The sequence below is a fragment of the Patella vulgata genome, chromosome 2 (assembly GCF_932274485.2).
Source record: "Patella vulgata chromosome 2, xgPatVulg1.2, whole genome shotgun sequence".
NCBI lineage: Eukaryota > Metazoa > Mollusca > Gastropoda > Patellidae > Patella > Patella vulgata.
Window position 1 is genome coordinate 73,383,930 of NC_065880.2, and position 19,706 is coordinate 73,403,635.

Below are 19,706 nucleotides of genomic sequence, written 5' to 3' on the forward strand. Positions count from 1 at the left end.
AATTCTGGACATAACGTTGGAAACAGAAGCCGATTGCAATGATCATAAAACGATTCACTTGCTTTTCCCACACTAATGGGCATTTTATTAACTTCAACTTCATCTGCATAATTTATTTCTTATAGTACTCTCTGACTCACGTTTCATCGCGTGCATCACAACACGCGCAGTCAAGCACGCGCCAATGATTGGCAGGGATACTTTGTTGTGAGGGAATGTCGAGGCCATGTGTTGTATTAATGCCGAATCGAACACAATCACCCACAACAGATGTTGTATACCACTATTCTCATGTTATTATTTGAAAGTTTTATATATATGTCATAAAAATTCGACAGGATTATTAAGTGCGTGATTCTCGTGGAATACTATACCGTGGATTAAACAGACACGTTCATTAGAGTCTATAGAATGTGTCTAAAAATAGCCATTGTGACAGGATTTCCCGGAGTATTTCGATGAGGACAATTGTTTTTGATGGCGGGTAAACAGAAAGATGACGCTAAAGCCACGTGCTACAGCGTCGAAGAGACCATTAAGGTAGGTCTTAATTACTTATACTTGGCGGCAAGTGATCAAAGACGCCAATAAATACGACGATTGATTGAAGTTGTACTTTCTAATTATTAAAGATCACCCGCTGAGCCATCTTTCACACCAGTGTTGGTGACAATACCTGTGCTAATCCTCGGTGCAATACCTTTATGTTATGGCGATTCCCCAGTTTCATTTATTAGAAACAATACTCTTGTCCCGGTTATCCTTTTATAAGGTTTTAATTACCCCCCAATAACACTCATCTTCGGGCATCTGCGAACCTAAAGTATTAAATAATATCCAAAGAAAGTTATCAAGTCTCCCAAAAAATCCCTTTGATGTTTTTGATGCAGACTCATTAGCAGAATAATAATACATATAACAGTATTTATACCAATCATAGAGATTTATGGCTGCAGTGTTCTATTATTTCTTTTAAACAAAGTCATAAATACAATTGACATAATTCTTGAAAGTTAATTAAAGATATCTAAAAGCTTTGAAGTTTAATTAAAAAAAAAAAGAATTTTAGAAGGATTTTATTTTTTTATTCACTTAATAGTCCATCAGTAGAAGTACATTAGGCCATTGCATGCAATACACAGATTTATATCTGGTCCTAGTAATTGATCTTTTAAATATACAGAAAGGTAATTGACAATAACTTGGTTACTGATACATTTATCTTCTGTGGTTGTCAGTGGTTTCCAATAAACCTATAGATGCTTATATTGGTAATAACACTTTCAAAGACAAGTAATAAGATCTAGGTTTGATACATGAGGAGATAAATTTATAGTACTAGTATCAATGTATTACTGTACAGTATTCTACTGATCACATTAATCTTTCTATGTTGTTTTGACCGAGAACAGATATATACAGCAATTTTGAAAAGCAGGTTTACATCTAGTACTGGATAATAATAATTTCACAGCCAGCTAATCTCTGATACATGAGTACTCATGCTGATCATTCAAGCCTGGAAGTAAGGTACCTGTCACAGACATTGTCAGACATAGATTCAGGCTTTTCAGGCACAAAACCTCTGGTGCCTGTCATTTTGGCCGGCACCGATTTGTCTTTTTTTATTGATATTATTAATACATGTCCGACACTAAGTTGAAAATGTCAGGTACTCATTTTGTCAGGTACATCTAAAACTGTTATTTCCCCAGGCCTACTGATCAGTACTACAGTAATAAGTCTTTTGGTGTTTATTAATTTTAAAAGAAATATACTGCCATAGATTTCTTCATGAATCGGAGCCATGGTGGCTAGGTAGTTAACACACTGGCTCGCTAGCCTGGAGGTTGGATGTTCGATCCCTGCATTGGCTGTGAAAGTTCATCGAGATTTTCGACGTGGTTTCCCCTTGTCAGTGGTGCAGAACGAAGGGCCTGACAAGGACAGCTGTCTAGTCCTTCGAATGATACGAAAAACCAAGGTCCCATGTATACATTGGAATGCACGTAAAGATCCCTTGGCAGTTGGAATTCGATATAAGAGTAGGCGATAGTGCTGCTGCCCGAGCAAAATTTCCCTCATAGCACACTGTATGGTGTATGCCCGTCTTCATTAGCTCAGTATAGGAGCAGAACAGTAGGATGTTAAACCCCATTTCATTTCATTTCACTTCTTCATGAATCAAATTTTGGCAGCACAATTCCCTATATTCCCCCATCAGGTTCAACCCCTGTTGATCAGTCAGTAACAGTAATAATTCTCTGGTGTTTAATAATTTTAAAAGAAATATACTGCCATCAGGATCGGATTAAGCTTGCATGGGGCCCCAATTGAAAACGTTCCTGGGACCCTTACATCAACAGTAGAAAAGTACCATATTCCGATGCATGCCCCTTGGTTGCCTTTCCTTAGCTGTGAAAAAAGTGTATGTCCCCGTTGCTAAAGTCTACCGTAATATGACATACTGATTTATGGTACAGTATTTTAAGAACTGATTTCGGTCCTCTTTAATATTGGGTTCCTTAATATTGGGGCCCCTTTCTGCAGCCCAGTCAGCCCCCCCCCACCCCCCAAAAAAACTTAATCCGATCCTGACTGCCATAGATTTACTTTATGAATAAAATAACAGCTTCGTTTTAGTTAGATTTTGTAATTGTGGCTGATAAAATCAACAAGTGTTGAGTTACAAGGATTTTTGTAATAATGTGATATTATCCTGATATTGAGAACTGTATGTAAGAGATAGTGATGGTGAAGTGGCACCACAGGTAAAGCTGAACCACATGAAGTCGCCTGATACCAGCTTAAAATAACTAATGTCTATATTAACTAAAATAATACAAACAGCTTAAAGATACGAATATAGAACATATACAGATGTATAATCTGCATACAGAAGACATATTTTTATTACAAAGGATTGAATGATCTTTCATTTAAAAGAAAATATGATCTAAATCAGAGCATGTGACGAAGAGAAAAGGAATAAAACTAGGTTTGGAGTTGCTGACTGAAGTTTTAGTTGAGGATGGGGAGGAGACAGATTGGCTTGGGATGCCTTGCGGTAAGAAAGAAGAAACATTTCAAAGATGGGTTTAATGTCAATTCAAATCTTACTAAAAATCTATGAGGTTAAACAGCTCATGATCCTACTGATTGCATTGATAACCGAACTGTGATCTGCAGCAGATAACTTTGAGACCATTCGGCAACCATCCCATCTACCTTCTTATAAGTATGTTCACATCTATTAGTGGCATCAAGAGTCAATCAAACTAAAGATTCATTTCTGAAAGATTTAGGCCAAGTGACCATTTATATTTAAACTCCTTATACAAGCCTTGCCCCTTGAACACTGCCTCATACACATTCAAGGTTCCTCTTGGTAACAATTACTTTCTTTTTATAAGAATTTCAGTGATGTTGAGATTGGTCTTTACTTCTAAATCTAACTACCCATGCATACATGAATCTGAATCAAAATTGTAAGACCGTAAAAATTATGATTCATGCAACTGTTGTCATGAAGGGATATTTAAAATGTTTATAACAACTGTTGTTTATCATAAAATCAAAACAGTTCTTCCATTATTGAAATATTGATTTAGAAACATTACAAAAGAAAAGGAAGAAACCCATCAGACTACCACCATACCCTATTCAATAACGTCTCTTGCATTGCTATCGTGCATGCATGACATCAACTCAAATAAAGGGATTCACTTTGAACAGTGGCCATACAATATTATCAAATTATTCTCCTGAACAATTAAAAGCAACGTGTATCAGCAGAGCCGATGATGTAATGAAGGTGTATTTTATTGATATTTTTGATCAATTATTTGCTATATGACACTTGTTTTTACTTTTGTATTATTGCAATTGTAAACCGGCTTATTTATATAGAATTTACAATAATATTAATATACATGGTTGCAATAATATTGCATTAGCTGGCAATGTAAGAAAGGTGGCTGAATGGTCTAATGCGTGCAGTTTATATGATACAGTCTGTCATTGAGTCAAGTGGTAGGGTTTCAATCCCATACCTTTATGTGGCAATCAGTAGGGTTGCATTCCTAACTGCTTGGGTTTTCTCCAGGTCACTGCTAAAGATTACCTACTCGCAAGCAAATTATTGAAATAAAATTTAACCTAGTTTGTATTGAGTGAACATTTACCCTCTCTTTCTCTCTCTCTCTCTCTCTCTCTCTCTCTCTGCAGCTATTCTTTTTTAGGGGATAACATTTCCAGATCAATATAGTGCAAAACTCTTAATAATGTACTATCCCTGCTTCATTGCTTCTATTAGTTTATCGAGTTATAATATCTTTAAGTTTACATTAATAATACATGAAGTATGGTTCAACAAGTGAAACTACATTGTGTAATAAAAATTATTAGCTGCAAGTTTATTAAAAGCAGAGGAGGACCTTTGAAAGTTTATTGGTTTCTCTAATGAACTTGAGATTTTCTGTTTCCAAGGACAGTTCAGTATTTTGTCTGCAAGTCTGTTTATGGCAAAAGATTCATTAGATAATTCTAAAGACAACTATGTCTGGTGGATTTTTGGCGATCTTGCTTCTGGCCTCTTCTTACAGATAATGCTAACTGTTTCATTGGCATTTGGTACGTGAACTGGAAATATACAGGACACAATGCTATGGAATACAATTACTGTTTTTTACTGAGCGATGTTTTCATTAGGTGTTTCTTGATAAAGGCTAGAGAATCCTAGACCAAGTGTTGCTTAGTTATAAACAGTAATTGTATTCCATGGAATTGTGTCCTGTGTAATTACATCACAATGCACTAATTTTTCAGTTTTCATTTTTTTCATTGACCACCAGATTTGGGTAGACAAAATGAAATCCTCACAAAGCTAATTACAAGGTTATCCTTATCAATTGGCAGTCATTCATGAGACTGGCTTCAAAAGCATAGTAACCCTTTGGACCCGAGGCTGGAGTACCGAGCTGCCGCTATGGGTATCTGTTTGACCAAACAGTAACGAACAGATACCTGTGGCAGCTGATATACTGGCTGCTCGGTATTATAGCCAAGGTATTGTAGTCGGTTTTTCGGCCGCTAGGGTCCTAAGGGTTAAAGTTGAAAATTGTAAAACAGATCCTTTACCTATAATTTACATAACCGGTAGTAACCATACAAAATCAACCAATGGGAAAATTTTTGTCCAAATTTGACAGCAACACCCAATTGTGACAATGTGACAGTCTAAAGTAATTCCAGTTCTAAGAATTAACAATATAACTCAGACAGTAGACAATCTCTGGCATGTCTGTGTGTAGAACAGATTTTCCTGCACTATTTTATAGAGGATATAATTTAATCAATAATGAATTAGGTTAATTGCATATTTAAAAGTAATGAATTTAATTATTATAATAAATACTTCAATTAAATTTCCTAGGCTATCCAATAACAAAAACTGGCTAGACCGTCAACTGATAAATAATTTCTGAATATAATCAATATATTTAATCCAGACATTGTTTTATAAATAGTATTACTTATACAAGAGAATGAGTCATCAGCTCAGATCTATATAAGGTATCTATGTATTCAAATTATTTCTGCTTAGACAAAGACGTTATTCATGCTTTCTTCTAAATTAGGAAATGTAATTTTAAAATCTGGTTGTCGTGATTTATGACAATCCCATTTTTATTGTGTTTTTTTGGATAATGTTTATATGGTCTATATAGCAGTACTAATTATTGTAATTGTTAGGTGTGTTGATGAATTATAATTGCTGTGTCTAATTAAAGTAGTATTTTAAGTTATAATTGATGACAATTATTTTCTGATAACAATGGATGTGTATCATTAAAAAAGAAAACAAAATATGTACCAACAGGTAAATGTACTTCCAAATCGTGTTGAAGAGTTTGTCATTTGAGGTCATTTGAGAAAAAGTTGCCTGTCAACAGACTTAAAGTAAGTTGGCAGACAGCAATGGAGATGCTTACCCATGTGCACATTTGTTATAATAAACAACATAAAAATGTGTTGCATCATTTCAGTTGTCAATACTAGTAAAGATGCATTGTGTAAGAGCTAAATCTGCCTATTGCAGCTTTTTATCTTGGCTTTAAATGTTATATAAATTAATATTTAGATATTTATTCACATGTGACTGTCATTTAATGATTTAATTAAAAAATGGAGAAGGGAGACCGAGTCTCAATTAACAAGTAACTTTGCTACGATAATAAACATTCTGTGCTACGTCTGGTCAAAACTTCAAACTGTTGATAATTTCGCTCAGAATAAAGTAATTTGAATAAAAATTCAAATTTAAAAATTATTATCTATTTTGGAACCTATATAGCAAAAATGGCCAGCTCTTTATCTAAATCTTTCATGATGCATATTTAAAGTCTAAGTTCAGCTGCTTTACATCTAACATTGGAGCTGGACAATTCAATGTCAAACTAATGTGTCATGCTGGTATAGTAGGCAAGGAATTGCTGTTAATCGAAGGGGTGTACTGATATATAAAGAAATGCATCAAGAAAAACTGTGTATAGTATAGTTACTATATAAGGTTTAATTAGATGTATATTAGGTTTAACTAGATGTGTATTAGTTTTAACTAGATGTATATTAGGGTTGGCTATACCAACTAGATGTATATTAGGGTTAACTATACCCCCTCTCTCTCTCTCTCTGATTTGTTAGGTAATAGAAATGAAATTTTTGAGAATACTTCTTTTAGTTCTAACTGATATGGGATCTGATTGTAAGAATGCTTATTTTGAATTTAATTAAGCAATTGTGTGTGTAATGTAGGAAGGGAGATAAATTGTGTCAAATTGCTTGCATACATCTGTTACCAGTACACACCTGGCACAGGTAAAAAACAAAAGATCAAAGAACATTTTTGAATAAATAACTAAAGGTCATATGTAATAGAAGAATATGTATACTTCTGGTGTGTATTACTGTATATAAACAACATACTTATTGTAGCATATGATGTTACACACCATGTTGTCCACAGATATATCTTATAGATATAAATAGATATAGATCTATTCCTTAACACTGTATATATTATTTATAAATCATACTTCATATACCATATGCAGATATTTAGATATTATAATATCATTTAAGTGGTCAGATTGTGAAGATGATACTCTCACAAATTAATGACCAATGTCTAACTATAACAAAGATTAGGCCTAGACATTAGATATATACATGTAGATATCATATGATCAGCAGATTAAAGATTATCTTCACATTGTTGGATCAGTTTCTGTGAATGGAGTAGAATCTATAGCATACCTAAGAGGAGTGAATGAATGAATGAATGAAATGGGGTTTAGCAACCTACTTTTTTACATCAACTGGGCTAATTAAAATAGCATATGTATGCATTGTGCTGTGAAGGAAATTGTTGCCTACTCTTATTTCGAATTCCAACTGTCATGGATACTTTTACGTACACACCAAGGTGCTCGGGACTTTTATTGTTTACCCTTTAACATAGAAAGTCAAATGATTATAACATAAATTAAGACTTCTGTTGTGACTCCTAGGAATTGTTAAATTTGAATCAAATACTAATAAAGAAATAATTTTCTGGTAAACTAAGCGGAGAATGTAGAGTTACACTGTACCTTAGCTCTATACTGGAGATATCGAAAGGTCTGACCTAGAGTTCACAAAGCATTCTCTGACTAAATTTAAGAATTTACTCAACTTTCAATCACTTTTTATGAGAAATAGCTTTGATCCAGAAACACAAAACTATACACATAGTTTCTTATTGATGTATTTGATACATTAAAACAACAAAAGTTTTATTGGGGGCTATATTTTAGTTAAAATAAGGCGAACAATTTTGAGTAAATTTTTTTTAAAATTTAAGTCTGAGAATGCTTTGTAAACTTGGGACGTGTAAATAGTAAATAAACGAATACATAGCATATTGAAACAGAAAAAATTTTATTGATTAGAATAATTTTTGAATTTAAATGTTTTTTTGTTTTTTTTAAATCCTTTTAATGTGTATTTTATACTCTCTCTTTAAACTTTATTCTAGCATGTTGTGGTTATAAGTAAATAAACTTATACACAGCATATTGAACCAGAAAAAGGTTTTATTTTTAAAACAATAAATTTTAAAGTGTCTGTTTATTACAACCTGTACATTGAATTAAATGTTTTTAGATACAATCTGTTTGTTTTATCAGCGAAGGAGATAAATAACAAAGATTAACCCCTTGCAGATGTCAGATTAACAATTGAAAGTGATTAATCCCTTTATGGTGTTATTTTATACACATAGGTATACTGTTTATAGACATTTATTGGTTGATCACTATGGAATCCTGTCAATGACCAATTAGAGATTAACCCTTTAAAATTGCAGTAGATTTTGAAGATTATCACCCTGTACAACAGTCAATTTTACCCTATTTACTGGTATTCTGTTTATAGACATTTATTGGTTGATCACTATGGAATTCTGTAAGTGACATATTAAAAGATTAACCATTTAAATTTTCAGTAGATTTAGAAGCTTATCACCCTAAACGACAGCCAATTTTACACAATTTATTCTGTTTATAAACATTTCTGAGTTTAATTACTGTGGAATAATGTCAGTGACCAATTAAAATATTAACCCTTTAAAATTGTGGTAAATTTGGAAGATTATCATCCTAAATTAACCCTCGGGTCATTTCATCTATGTTAAGATTGCTTTCTTTATATATCTGACAATATTATACTCTTTGAATGATTTATTAACCTAAAATTGAGAAAAATTATTTCTTTTAATCTTTAAAATGAGGAATTTGTTGTGTGTTTTATATGTACATGTGTATAATGTTTCTTCTGTTATGTGTGGAAGTGTTAGGAAACGGTTTTTGATGTTCTCTTCTTTCGCATATTTGATATTATCTTTCCAATGATAGTCGTGACATACCATGATTCCCCTGATGGCACATACCCATTACACAGATGTATACCTTGTCACAGTAGTTAAAATAAAACACATTGTAGATAGGCTTATAGAGTATTGTTGACAGTGCTCAAAGAGAAATAGTAAAAAGACAAATCACAAGATTGGTGGAACGATTTTTAAAAATAAATAAAATAAAATAATTACACTGACAAATATTCTTCTTCCATTATAAAAGCAGTAGATTATTTATTTTTTTTTATGTATAAAAGAAATTCTGAATCTCTAATTTTCGGATAAGAAAATCTTTCTGGCATGGGCTAAATGTAAAGGGTTTATGGCACTAGTTTAGTCGTTTCATGACAAATTGTAACTCATTTGTTACAATTTTCTTGGGAATGATTATTGACCTATATTTACCAACCTACACAATGTGATCTTTGTAAAATCAATGTTACAATAAAGTTTCTCAGTGGCATACATCCTAGTATTGGACCATCTTTTAAAAAAAAAATGTTTCAAGGGATATCAATAGTGTCCTTACTTTAACCTGGAGAAAATACAACATGCGGTTAAGAGGAAGGAAACAGTGAGAATGGTAACGATCTAAGAAGCAATCTCAAGCTTATTGAATACGGCTACTCTGAGCTACCGGAGTCCGACTTTTAACGTGAAGGAGATCTTTATTGATGATCTGTTACAAACCAGTGGAAGTTTTTCATTAGGACTCTTCAAGTTGATAGTTGTATTTACATTACATGATGTGCCCTCAGTTCATTGTATTAATTTCCGTCGGCAAAACTCTACTTAATATAAGTGAAATCTTAAAACAAAATGTCTGTCTTGTGCAAATATGTGGGAAGTTAGATTTATCTTGATTTTAGTCAATTTATTTTCAATTTTGTATGTTAATATTATTGAATGATAGATAATCTATGTTAAAAATAATTACAGCTGTAAATAAGACAAAGTTGAGAATAACCCAATTTTTTTTTTCATTCAGGGTGAGAGAAAAATGGGGTTTAACATCCATGTGACACAAACTAGGTCATTTCAATACTAACATGGTACACATTTATTTCAGGAAACCGGAAAACCAGGAAAAACCCACTAAATAGGGAAAGTACCGTACGACTTATTCATTCAGCAATCAACAGACTAGTCAAAGAAAAACTAATAAACATACATACTTCTGTAATTAATCTGCCAATTTTAATTAATAATAATAGAACTTTTCAGTGAGACGTAAGGTGCTGACTTACTTACCAGGAGGTCTGGCAACGATAGTGTCTAGTCATTCGAATGGGATGCAAATTGAGGTCCTGTGTACATATTTGCCATGCTTATAAAAGAACCTTTGATAGTTTTAATTGGATATAAGAATAGGTTGTAGTCTCACTGTCCAGGCAAAATTTCACTCATAATACACTGTATGGCATACACCTGGCTTAATTTACCCAGTTGGTGCAGAAAGGTAGGACGTTAAATCCCATTTGAGAACTTTTCACCATCATTAATCAAAACGAAAATAAAACATCAGACCAGTCCAGTTAACAGAAATCAAAGTGAGTTTCTTCAGATTGATGGAAAATAGATTTAATTTGCAGATTCACATTTTGAAATTTAGCTATTAAGATTGGTTTAAATCGTTTTTTCACTCATTCTGAGTAAAGTTCACAAAATGAAATGATACAATGAAGATTTATTTTGAGCTGCCCATGACCTGAAGTACAAGAAAAAAAGAGACAAGAAATTGACAATAATCCATTTAGCAACATTAACTACTAATGTCTGTGTCAAAAAGGCGGATATTTTATTACACAGGGGACAGAACTGATGTAGCTGTTGTTTATCAAGGAGTTGTAATCCTGTCTAATAACATTAACAAGATAAGAAAGATCTAGCTGGGTTTCATATATATTGATATTAATAAAATGAACTCTATACAATAAAAGAATTGACATTATTTTCTGAGTATCGATTCACAATTTCATCAAATTGAAGAGTTTTTCTTTATGGTAGATTTGACACGGAACTCAGTAGCAGGAAGGCTTAGATTTAAATTCCATTGGAGGTGGACGAATTTGTCATCTTGGTTCAGAAATAAAGTATGTAGAATCGATTTTGAAATACAATTGTATCTGTGGTTGATAATCATTATCATTACTGGGACTGTACAGCACAGTGACCCCTGGATCCATTCATTTGATGTTATTTCTTGCAATGTCTGTGTAGTTTGTCTTGTCTGCAGGTTTTTCTTATTGGTTCTGTTTGTGTGTAGTGCAGTCCTCCTGCACTTACTATTAAAGGGTTTGTTAAAAGTCACCATTGGGAGCCATGGTGGATCAGTGAATAACTAGGGGATCCAGAGATCGATCCCGGTGTTATCTGAGAAAGTTCCCCAGGATTTTGTCCTTGTCAGTGGTGCAGGAAGGAGGGCATGGCAAGGAAGTGTCTAGTTGTTCAGATGGTATAAAAGAACAAGGTCTCATGTAGCTATATTGGCTTGCACATCAACAGAATCCTTGGCAGCTTGATTTCCAGATAAGTGTAGGTTGTAGTGCCGATGTCTTGGCAAAATTTCACTCATAACTTATATTGCCTCTCTTCATTAGCCTCTTTTGGGCAGAATACTTGGACTTTTAATTCCAATTTCATTTCATTTTCATTTTGAAGTGAAATAAAATCGACACAATTCTAAGAATTGATAATAAAATATCATACTGTTCATCTTTACACAAGGCATTTAAATAGTCCGATATCTCCATTATCCAGTCACTTACAGATCAATTAATGACCAATGATAGATTTGTTTGTCCACTTAATCAATTAATGGCACTATCCGGTCGAGTTCTATGCATGTTAATGGATCTATAATTGATCCTCTTCTAGGAAGGAAGGAAAGAAGGTGTCGTAGTTGAATAGTGCGAACAACTTGGACTAATAAAATTTCTAGATACTGTTATCTGGACTATGAGTGACTGTTAAATGTCATTGATTGCTAGTTTAAAGCTTGTGAACGATTCATTCTATCATCCAGACTGAAGACGTCTTGCAGTAGAGGAGTCATTAAAACAAGATTAGAATATATTGTATATTTGATAGTGTTATCGTGGAGGTTTTTATTCAATGATCGACCACCTTACATTTATTATCCAGGCACTATTACATTAATGGTCTCTTTGTATTCATGGACTTCTTTCTTATTTGCATGCTATTTAGGATTTATGGTATTTTAAAATAGGAGCCAGAGTCACAAAATTATGGGAAGGCACTATACTCATACCAGCTATGAATTAGTTTCAAAAAATTTTGCAACTTCAACTTTTGAGCAGATTTATAGCAAAATTCCTCTTGTGGTTCACTCAACATAGAAATAAATTCTCACTTTGTCTTAGATATTTAACAATATAATCATGTAGTTTTGGAAAATGAAATATTCTTACAGACACAGTATGAAAGACAGTAAATTCATTTACTCAAAGCCACCCGGTCCTACGGATTCCTCTGCTAAATACCCCTACGTGGAAGCAAATTATTGAAATGAAATTGTACCTCATGTTAGTTGGTATATATAGTCTGTGTCAAGTGGACTGTTAAATCTCTCTATCCATCTCTCTCTCTCTCTCTCTCTCTCTCTCTCCACTTAACCCAAAAACAAGACATGACACAGTAAAATATCCAGTAACTCGGCATGATCCTAATAGAATAAAGAAGTTGTGGAATCCTACCACAGCTTGATTATACATACATGATAAAAGTAGTGATGAGTTTCACCAAGTTTATGAATCTAGATGCCAGAAATCTCATTATGATGACAAGAACATTGTTTTTATCTGTAAGATTAAGACATAAATATGATGAAGATTTAGTATAATTCTTTCTTGTCTGGGTCCTAATAATACACAGCAGTATATTATGTCAACTTTTATCTACCATGAAGTCTATGATATACTTAGTGTATCATATGAATGTAGAACATACTTAGACATGTACCTGCAAGGAGGAGACAATGTGATCAAATTATCATCACCATGTAACAATGGATGTAGAACATCCAATACAGTTTTGTTAATTTGAAGTTGAGAGATAGCGTCTTTTACTTTGGAAAGTTAACAACCCACAGGGTATATCAGTATTTGACACCAAACTGCTCTTAATATGTAAGCAGTCAGTCCTAACCTTTTATCAAAAGCACAAACATGTGGACAGTTTGCGAGGCTGGGTAGTCAAATGATCTAACATTAAAATCATGAGGTGTGTTAGGATTATGTTTCAACTGTCTGATCTTGTGGGTTTTCTCTGTGTAGTCAGTTTGCTCCAACCTCTGTGTAGTCCAGATTGCTCCAACCTCTGTGTAGTACAGTTTCCTCCAACCTCTGTGTTGTCAAATTTTCTCAAACCTCTATGTAGTCCAGTTTCCTCCAAACCTGTGTAATCCAGTCTGTGCTTAAAGTAATCGCTGAAATAAAAACATACAATATGTTAATCATGAAATGGTTTATTTAGGGTTAAGTGGACCAACTGGGCTAATCAAGATGGACATATGCCATGTAGTGTGTTATGAGAGAACGTTTTCTACAACACTCAAATGACTAGATGTATTTCCTTTGTTAGGTCTTCTGATCTCTACGCCACTGACCAGGGAAAAAATGGCTGAAAACTTCTGAGAAACTTCGTCCATCATCCAGAATCGAATGCAAGACCTCCTGTTTAGTAAGCCAGCGCCATATTCATTGAGCCACCATGGCTCTCATTACTGGAATACCCCGACTGATTGATCACCTGGATAAAACGGAGAAGAAAATCTGAATATTTTTCTATAATGGGACTTGTGGTTATTTTTGTACTCATTGAGGTTTCTTGTATATAATACCTTTAAAGATACATTATGTTTAAGGTTTAGATAAAGAGCTTGCCGTTCTCTCATCTAAATATAGATATTGAAAAATGAATACTTTGAAATTTGCAGTCAAATTACTTTATTCTGAGTTATGAAAATTTTAAGTTTTGACAAGAATAGAGTTGTCTCGATTGTCATTCCTATCATACTAAACAAAGTCTCAATTTTCCATTTTAACATTAGCTGATTAAATGTCGCATATCTTCGAATTCAGTTAATATTGTAGCCATCCGTTAATTTATATAACATTCACATAATGCATCTTTAAGAAAAATATGTGGAGAGTTGTCTTGTACTGACATAGAAACACCAGCTTCAAACAGACAATGTTACAGCTTTAAAGGTGTAGAATATGTTTTCTAAGGTGACTGTTTATTATTTTAACAGTTCATCTGAGTGAGATCGTAAGAATGAAACCACTTGTTCTGCCAGTGAGTACTGGCACCGATTGGTTTCATCTGGCATGGGTTCTGCCAGGTAAAAGATGTTTCCTGTTTTTCTGATCCTATGTATGTTTATTAACTTCTACCAGGAATGCTTGTTTAAGAAGAAATAAAGTTGTACATAAGATATTTATTATTGCTTTCATTTTAATCAAGATTATATCTGTGGGTTAAAGTAGCGATGGAACATTTCACTAAAATATCAAATTTCTCACTGATTAATCCCTGCTAATATTTATCCATTGATTATTTAACATTTAATTAAGAAAACAAAATCAAAATATCAGCACAAGATAATCTCCCGGCTTGGATTCAGTTAGATCTAAAAAAAAAGGCCCATTGATTCTGTTCACCCGCAGCAAAATGGTGGCGGGCTTATAACATAGCGAGCAGCAAATATCGATGGAATTTCAGTTCAACATATCTTTGTAAATACTGAATGGAATTGAACCATATTTGGACCGATACTGTAGTTTACAAGGGATTCATATTGCACTAAAATAACGTAATGAGACTTTAAGGAGGAACTAGCCCGTTAGATATTAGGCAATTGATGAAGAAATAAATTTTGATTTAATACAATTTGACAAGTGATAAAACATAAAAGTCACTTTTTGCAATACTTTCGGCGCTTTTGACAAATAACCCCACTTAACAGTTCTTGTCGATGATGATTAGGACCTTTTTTTTCGTCATGTTAGCATGACCTTTCATCATAAGACTATGGGGTGTTGGGTGGTCTATGGTCTAACGCATGCTCTTTAGATTGTAAGGTCTGTCATTGAGTCATGTGGCCTGGTTTCAATTCCCAGCTTATACGTGACCAGGAGTGGGGTTGCCTTGTGAGTTTTCTCCAGATTCTCCAGTTTCCCCGCGCTGCTAAAGACCCTTATGTTCAAGCGAATTATTGATATAAAATTGAACCATATTATGTTAGACCCAAAATAACCTAGTTTGTGACTAGTACCTGGCTGTTAAACCCCATCTCTCTCTCTCTCTCTCTCTCTCTCTCTCTTTTATTAAGGCTTGTTTAGGAACCGTGATGGCTCAGTGATTAAGACGCTGGCGGGCTATCCTGGAGGTTTCGGGTGTGTTTCCGGTGTTGTTTCCCCTTGTCAGTGGTGCAGGATGGATTTAAAAGTGTCTAGTCATTTGGATAGTACAAAAAATCAAGGTCCCATGTACATATTGGCATGCATGTAAAATTTAACTAGAAACTGCTTTCTTGTGTGAAGCCATGTTTATGATAATAGATCTGGTTCACTCTTCATCATTATCACAAACTTATTGACTATGATATATGATGTCTTATAGATAGTGTCATATTAAAGAACGATTCATACTTTTCTACTGAACTAAAACATATTGTATTTACTTTAATAATATCGGGCAATATGACATAAAGCATATCTCACTGTCTTCCACAATCCAATTAATTTCACACATGTTGATGTTGTATACAGTTCATTATAATTATGAAAACTCAATTGTCAAAATACTATTAATATACAAATGTTTCTGTTCCTAACAGGCAATATGTACATCAGAAAAACTGGACTCAAGATGATTTCATGAATTAATAATTGATAGTTTTAAAAGGAGAACTCCAGCTGTTGCAGATTTATTATATTTTGTTCATTAAAATAGTTTCCACCATGCAGAACCTGATGTACAACCTATTTCACCTTTAAGCCCAAACCAATTTAATTTTTCAGGAACTTGATCAATAATTAACAAACTCAGTATTCTTAAACTTATATATTTGGAACTAAAAGCTTTCTGAGAAGAACAACTAAGTACTTTTGGATTTTAAATTAGTTTTTTTTTCCTGGAGAAATTGAAGGCAGAATTTTATTCAGCGTTGCGGAAGAAGAGAAATTCAAATTGGTTTGGTCTAATAGATAAATTAAGAAGCTTTAAGTTGAAGATGTCAGACACTTGTAGATGTAGTGTCAGTGACCGGGCAACATTTGTCTGCACATATCTATCGTTGATGATGCAGTTAATTAAAAGATATTTTGAGTTCAAATTGGTATTGCAAATTGAGGAATCCCAACAGTTGTAAATTGCAAAGATGGTGATTTTGCCAAATTTATCTATGTAGTCACTCACTGAAGATTTGATTTGACAAATAATGATATTTTGAGTTAGGGATGTGTGTATAAAAGATGTAAATATTACCACACAGTTTGACAAATTTTGTCTGCATAGTTGTGTTATCCTTAATTTTGGAAATTAAAAACATTAATTGGAATTGGTTCATTCCAATCAATATTTATATTCTTATCATACTGTGAAAATACGGGATTCTAATATCCAATATTTAAAACACAGTGAACATTTTAAAATCAGTTCTCTAAGATGAACGTATCTTACAAGACAATGTGAAAGTAATTAAAAATGGCTGATCCACAATGGAAAAAGATATAAACTTGCAGACTGCGCTACCAAGACGCAAACATATTTCACTGAACATAACTGATTAGAAATTCAAATTAAGATTTTAAAAATTAGATATAGATCAATTTATAACATTTATATTAATAATATGTGCTCGTCTTTCAAGGTTCCAAAGAATGGAGTTACATGATCTTTAAGTGACCTTTAAACCATGTTCGTTTCATTCAGCAACGATGATTGAAAATTGTTGCTCGATATCTGTTAATCAAATAGACAATTTACCTGCCAAGAAGACATTACACTTAGTTATTCAACCATTATTAGATTACCAGTGGATTCAATTCTCCTGAAACATTTTCATCTAAACTTGAATTCAAATATTCTGCAATGATAAATTCAGCCTTGATTAATATTGATGTTGTCCTTTTTGTGGTTGATTTGATTTGGAATTTTATGAAGAATTAATAATGAAATGAATTCTCAATATTGAGTTCATCTTATATGAGTCATAATTGATTAAGGTACTGTCTCATTTTTGACGTGAATTTTAAATGGAGTAAAACTGGTGAATGTGCGAAGATGTACATGTAAGAGGAGTTTTTGAAAAATTCTCGTGATTTGGTGAAAATAATGAAACAAAAGCTATGAAAAAACAGATACATATAAGCGGTAATTTAAAAAAAAACAAATTTAGTTAACAGATAGAGATAGAAATGTTGTTTAGCGTCCACTTATTTCAATAATTTACTTATATATAGGGGTTTGTAGCAGTGGGAGGATATGAGGACTCAAACGATTCTAAAGATTTGTAGGTATAAGCCCAGGATCGAAAACACACCTCTTGTCTCAATGACATACCTCATGATGTTAGGTACATGCATTAGACCACTCGGCTACCCAACCCCTTGGAATCAAGAAAGTATGAATCATGACACATTTGATCATTATACATGTATATATGTACAAGGTTATACTTCATATTTTCATTTAATTGTTATACTTTCATTGCTATATTTTCATTGTATCATCCCAAATGTATATATCTCATTTCTTTATATCATGTTATTCCAATATATTATTCCATGTAAAATAGCCTGTCCAACCTCGTGGGTTTTCTCCGGGTCCTCCGGTTTCCTCCCACTGCTAAAGACCCCTATGCGCAAGCGAATTATGGAAATAAAATTGAACCATATGTTAGTCCCGAAATGACCTAGTTGTGTCGAGTGGACGTTAAACCCCATTTCTCTCTCTCTCTATTTTTGTATACATGTATATTGATGGATGTGTATGTTTTGTATACTGTTCTTAATGGACGTAATATGCAAATAAAAAAGTTGAAAGTTGACACCATATATGTGCTGTTTATCAAATTAATAATCAATAAAATCCGCAGATCGTCATTTATATTTTTCAAACTATTCTAAATTTTTCACAGCTAAATTCCTGTTAAAATGTACTCAAATTGATTATCAAACATTAGTTAAGGAATTAAAATATTATAGGTAGATAATCTCCCACCTTGCATGGATTAAATCAAATATTTTACCTGACACTTTCAGTGACATTAGCTTGTTTATGTTTCTGCAGAGGAGGCCAAACATTTCGAATATTTTAATTAACACATCTTTGTAAATATTAAATGGAATTAGACAATGTTTGGACTGGCATTCCTTTTAGAGATTGAACTTTCACAATATTGTAGTTTGAAAGGATTTCAAAATCCTTTAAATGATGTTCAGGGACTTTAACCTAGTTTTTACAATAATACAGCTACTAACAGTAATTCCAGCAAACTATGTTATTTTATTAAGTTCTGCTATCTTCACTATAAATCATCTTGTCAGAATGCACAAGATAAAGAAAATATTTTGACTATTAATTTGATTCATATCTACATGTTTTCACTTGAAAACAACCAACAGTTTCCAGGGAAGATACTGAAAGAGAGAGAGAGAGACCAGGTCATTCTAGGACTAACATATGGTACAGGTTTATTTTAATAATCCACTCGCCCATAATCCACAGGAGTTTTGGGTAGGCGTCCCTACTCACAGAGAGAGAGAGAGACATGGGACTAACACATGGTTCAATTTTATTTTAATAATTCGCTTGCGCAAAGGGGTCTTAAGCAGTGGGAGGTAATCGGAGGACCAGGAGAAATCCTATGAGGTTGGACAGGCGACCCTACTCCTTGTTATGTACAACCGGGGAATCGAAACCACGCCAGTTGACTCAACCCTACTCACATTTTTTAACCACATTTTATTTCCATGTGAATATTACAATTTATAGATTTAAAATCACTTGTGTATTTTAACCCTTCATCTTCTGTGCCGCATTTTGTAGCTAATTGGTCAGAAAAATATTTCTCATGCATGATATCGTCAAACATCTTGGGTCAGCATAATGGTTTCTTTTCAAAATTTCGTCTTCTGTGAACGATAAAGAAATAATTGGTAGAAAAAATTAAACGATAACGACACTGATAGTATCGTGGAAATGAAATTTAGGCAGCTGAAATAGATTGAAGTAAGTGCACAGCTACGTCTCTAATGAGGCTTTTGCATCAATATTTTAGAAGAGAAAGTTAAACTGCCACTATAAAAGATGGCAACAGTGTATAACAATGTTTCTGTTTAAGGTTTTGTAACAATTAGAGAGGCTTCGGTATTGATTCTAGAAGACCAGCCCGATATTAACTAACAAACGACACGACAGAAGCGCAAAATGTCATAGTTAAAAAAAATGATCTTTAATCCAAGATAATTTGACACTCGTCTCCTGGCTGTGGCAAATAATCGCTTTATTACAGTCACAGATAGTTTTATAGGAAATTTCATTGCATCTGATTGCACAGTTGGAAATGTGTCAGAATGCATTTCGGATGAATTTGAGTGTTCCGAGTCTTGACAAAAATTGACAAGGGTGAAAGAGAAAGTATTGATATAATAATGATACTGGAGAATCTCGAGAGAGAAAAATAGAAAAAAATCACTAATAAAGGATAGCAATTGTGAAA